Consider the following 5,512-nt stretch of genomic DNA (forward strand, 5'->3'; position numbering starts at 1 on the left):
TAGTCGGGGAAATAATAATGCATTTATAAGCATGGTATATTCATTGTGATCAGGGGTTTTGGTGTCATTTATCTTGGGCGCTAATGCTGACATTTTGGGCCTGTATTTTTCAGGGAATAGTTATAATTATTTGTGTTTAATTTGGAATGCACTTTTATATTTATGGGTTTGTATTTTAGTTATCACCAATGTCAGAAATGGTATAGAGGTTTCTCTTATTTTGCAACAGTATGGTATAATTAGACATTGGGATAGTCATTGAAAGCAGTAAATTCATATTTTAAAATCGCGATATACGAATGATTATTTTATGATATTTTTGTACAAATAAGATTCGTTCGTACTTTCTTTGATATGCGTAACAAAAAACAAAGACTTGTGGTCTTAAATGGTTTCGGGTATATGGAGGCAGCTTTCAATGATTTTGTCCATGTAGTTAGATATTTTACATGCTGTTTTTTTTACTAATGTAATGTGGTAGTAAGAAAAATGGTGTATTGCTATAATACTTTGTTTGGTTTGCTGTGACCAATGGGATACGAATTGTTCTGTTGATGTTCGAGAAACTTGAAGCACTAAGCAAATTATGTTTTCTTTACTGAAATAATGATATTTTCTTCTAGATTCCTGATGCTTTTAAACATATTTATTTTCCTATAGCACTCAGTGGTGCATAGGCCACTGCATTAATACTTCAAAAACAAATCAGATATTTTTTTACTAAAATAATCCTGTGTTATTGTTTCCTCTATAGGTATTTTTGAAGTGGTTTTTCATTTATTTTATACTTAAACAATATTACTGTGTGTTGGTTTTACTTCATAATTAACAACTGTTATTTGTTCTCTTTTAGGCCGATTCTCCGCATCAGTTTTATTATTTACTTATTAATTATGTTTCTCTTTACTTAAATAATGATATTCTCTTCTATATTCCTGATGCTTTTAACAATATTTTAAACTATAGGTGGTGTATAGGCCACTGCATTAGAACTTCCATTGCAGCGTATTGGGATTAATAAATTAAAACTAACCAGATTCTTTTTACTGAAATAATCCTATGTGTTATTGTTTTCTCTGTAAGTGTTTTTGAAGGTGTTTTTAGTTTATTTTTATACTTAAACAATATCATTGTATGTTAGTTTTACTTCATAATTAACAAATGTTCTTTGTTCTCTTTTAGGCCAATTCTCCGGATCATTTTTATTATTTACTAATAATTTATGTTTTTCTTTAACAATAAGTCATGTTGCTGATAATATTTTGTTTTTTGACCGTATATGGATACTTTTATATGTATAGGTACTATTGATACTTAAACTGTATCAATAATATGTTTTACTGTTGATTTCATTACTGTTCTGTTTTATTGTATTTTTCTCTTATACATTATGATGATCTAGACAATTATTTATTCATTACGTTTTACTGATGTATTATAATGATTTTCCCTAGTATGTAATATTCTTGATTGAAATTTTCATGTTTTGTTAAAATCTGAATGGTATATTTTTAATGCTCTTGATGTTTTAAATAACTTAAGTGCTGCAACTAATAGTTATTTTAAATTTGTTATATTTTCAAAATAATGTAACGAGGAAAAGGCCAACAAGTAAATCGAGTGTCTACAGAAGCGGCATTGTCCAGCTCCATTGCGCAGCTTCGTCGAATTCGGAATACTGTCAGGTCTGCGCTGCCGCCATCAACCCACACCAAATAAAAAACCTTTGGTAAAAGAGCTTCAAAAATTTTATTTTAAACTTTATTTGAAACGCATTTTTTGTGAAGATTTATTTTTAAAAGTTATGTATATTTTCACAGAAATGTGTGTGGAAAAATCACTCTTATAAAAATGTTTTTGTTGCCCGAGGCGTTGAAGGAGCCTGTGTTCACTACGTGTCTATGTCTGTTAGTCAATTTTTATAATGTCAAAGTACCCATTTAAATATTGTTTTTTTACTCAGAAACAAACAAGAGGCCCTGACTCCTAGGGGCCTCGGAGCCCTGAACCACTTCATGAAGACCTGGATGCTTTGAACACACAGCCTGCGCCTCAACGGCTTGGTTGCGGCAAAGCAGTCTTCAGTATACCTCTGCACCGCGACGCCACGCGCCGCGTTTTTCTTTCGTCAAGAAATGGGACAAAGTAATTATTTTTTGCTGTTTCCTAAAATAAAACATTGAATTATTATGCTTTAATAAATCTGATAAAAACAAGTATGTGTATGCCCCAAATCCTCCTTAAAACTATTAGTCAATGAAAAACTTTAGCATTTGCATGTGTCATGAATCCTTTAACGTACAAATAAATTAATATTAATCGATTGTTTTTTTGTTTTTTTCTCAGTAAACAAAAGGGGCCCCCAACTACTGGGGCCTTGGAGCCCTGAATCACACAATGGAGACCTGGATGCTACGAACACACAGCCTGCGCCTTAACGGCACGGTGCGGCAAAGCAGTCTTCAGCATATCTCTGCGCCGCGACCCCTCGCGCCGCGTGTTTGCTTTCGTCAAGAAATGGGATAAGGTAATAATTTTTATGAATGTTATTTTCTGTTTCCTAAAATAGTTACACATTAATTAATTATCCTTTAGTAAATCTGATAAAAACCATGCATGTGAATGGGTACTATTGTATACCATATTGACGTGTACACTTATTTTTTTAAATTAGTTTATTTGTTATTATTATTACTTTTTTTTGAGACAAAAGAATTTGATTGTATTTAATATTTATATATATAATTCTTCTATAAGTGTGATGTCACCGTACCCCTCCTAAACCGATTTACGTGCAGTTTTCAGAGAAATATAGATCTTTGCGCTGTGCGTGTTCGTAAATATTAAAATCTTCAATCGAATGTGTAAAAAATAAGTTAAGAGCATAAATGTTTTATTCATCGATCTACCAGGGTTGCATTCGAGGAGAATGCATTTGCAAACAAAATGGAAAGATGTTGTTTTTTGTGTGTATAAAAAAGTTTGTTTTTAAATGTTTACAAACAACATTTGTTTTTTTGGATCTCAATCAGATTCTTTTCTTAAATTCCTTATAATTTTAACCCATTTGTTTCTTTTTATTAAATTTTTGGTAACACTAAAATAAAATTAAATTCAATACATTTTAAAAATCGTATTTCTATATTAGTACACCCCTTTGTTGGTGAGACGACCGGAGTTTGAAGTTTGCAAAAAGAATGCCATTTTTGAAAAAAAAAATATTTTATGTTTTGGAATTCAACCATAAACAAGTACCTACTTAAATTCAATTTTTTTTTAATAATTACAATTTTTAGTTATTACAATATCTCTGCGCCGCGACGCCATGCGCCGCGTGTTTGCTTTCGTCAAGAAATGGAATAAAGTAATTTTTTATGTTTCCTAAAATAAATCGTGAATCAATTATGCTTTAATCAATCTGATAAAATGATATGCATGTGTATGCCCCAAATACTTCTTAAAACTATTAGCCAATGACAAACTCGCACATATAAATTAATATTAATGGATTGTATTTTTGTTTTTTTTAGTAGAAAAAAGTTTCTCAGTAGAAAAAAGGGGCCCCCGACTCTTAGGAGCCTTGGAGCCCTGAATCTCTTAATGGGGACCTGGATACTATGTGCTACTAGATACCTACTGCGCCTCGACGGCATGGTTGCGGCAAAGCAGTCTTCAGCATATCTCTGCGCCGCGTGTTTGCTTTCGTCAAAAAATGGGATAAAGTAATTATTTTTTACTACTTCCTAAAATAACACATTAATGAATTATGCTTGAATAAATTTGATAAAAAACCATGCCTGTGTATGCCCCAAATTCTTCTCAAAACTATAAGTTAATAAACAACTGTGTCATAAATCTTTTAAACGTGCATATAAATTACTATTGATCGATACTTTTTTAAGATCCTACGAACTAACTTCAAATAGCACAAACAATCTAAGTTTATTTTATATATTATTTTATTGTATTATTTATCAAATCGAATAATATTTTTTATTTTTCATAAATAAAATAAAAACCACCCATAACCTGAAAACCTGTTGATAAATTGGATATGAATAGAATCGAGTGCTTTAAAAATAATCCTGAAACAAGTAGAATACAAATTTCATGTACATTTTCCAAATAAAATAGCTTCTTTAAAATTTCATAACATTGATTCATTAACACACAGAAGAGATATTTTCGATCAGATCCTGCTTTACAAAATTGTAAATAATAAATTTGATCCCCAGAACTAATTCATCTACTTTCTTACCGTGTCCCCTCCAGACCAATTAGACTGTCTGATATTTTCTATATTCGTAATATTAAAACTAATCACCGGAAGCGTTCTACCATCCCTCGTATATGCGAAGCATTTAACAAGAATTTTAATAGTCTTTGATACTATTAAACAAACAAACAAACACAAACAAACCATCACGCTGTTTCCCCGTAAGGGTAGGTAGAGAGGATAGAACGCCACAACACTATATTTGCATACAGATCTCGCTTCCTCTACATTCATACATCTTCTCATGCACGCGCGCCAATTATTCCTACTTTTGACTTAAATGCCTAGACTTCCAAATTTCTTCTCGAAAACTTTTTCCCTCTCTGTTGAAATAAATTTAAATGCCATGTCTTTCTCGTATTTCTGCATCCATCAACATTCGCATTGTAAATATTCTTAGCCGTTCTTTCGCTGTCCATTCGTTCTACATGTCCAAACCAGCGCAGAGCTCCTTTCTTGGTTTTGTCGATAATGCTTGTCTCAGCCTTACAAAATGTACGGATCTCAACATTTGTGCATCTATCGTACATAGTTTTACCACACATTCGCCTGAGAGATCGCATTTCAACAGCATTCAGCCTACTTTCATCCCTGTTTTTCAAAGTCCATACTTCGCTCTTATACATCAGGGACGGGACCAGGACTCCATTGTGAACTCCCAAGTTTGCCTCATATGTCTCGATATATTTAACACTCTATATACGAAATTCATCGCTATCCCACGAGGGGATTCATGACTCATCTTCAGGAGATATAATATATATTTAATTCATTTATACTCATTAACGGTACATGGTATCTTTATACATTTACTAATAACAACAGTGTTTATAGACTCCCAAAAACAAGAATCCAGGCAACTCAAAACAATCTGTATCATAAAGGACTTCAGATGTTCAATGCGTTGCCAATATAAATAAGGGATGCTGGGTCTATAGCATCGTTTCGTGGGACGGCGATGATTTTTGTTAAATACAAACATCCATATGGGTAGATTGTCATCAAAAGCGTCTGGAATTTATAACAATGTTTTGTTTTTTAAATATTTATTTATCTAAATATATTTTTTTTATTTGTTAAGGTATAACTAGATATTCAAATTTATTTGTACAACTATCTAAAATAAATACAATACAATACAAAATAGAACTAATAGGCTTGATTTAAAATAACGGAATAGACGTTTTGTCTCTTTTCTTGCTTTTAATCAAACTAAATTTTCCACTCTTACTTTCC

At 31.8% G+C, this 5,512-nt stretch overlaps 1 long non-coding RNA gene across 1 annotated transcript; it reads left to right on the forward strand.

The window, feature by feature from the left end:
• The first annotated feature begins 1,250 nt into the window (after window positions 1-1,250).
• LOC148279801 (uncharacterized) lies at window positions 1,251-3,634 on the forward strand. Its single transcript, XR_015822773.1, has 3 exons — window positions 1,251-2,145; window positions 2,347-2,527; window positions 3,531-3,634. It is a non-coding gene; the product is annotated as an uncharacterized LOC148279801 (long non-coding RNA).
• The last annotated feature ends 1,878 nt before the right edge of the window (window positions 3,635-5,512 follow it).

The sequence above is a fragment of the Micrasema longulum genome, unplaced genomic scaffold, assembly GCF_059751315.1.
Source record: "Micrasema longulum isolate JH-2025_06_02 unplaced genomic scaffold, ASM5975131v1 h1tg000664l, whole genome shotgun sequence".
In the NCBI taxonomy this organism is placed as follows: domain Eukaryota; kingdom Metazoa; phylum Arthropoda; class Insecta; order Trichoptera; family Brachycentridae; genus Micrasema; species Micrasema longulum.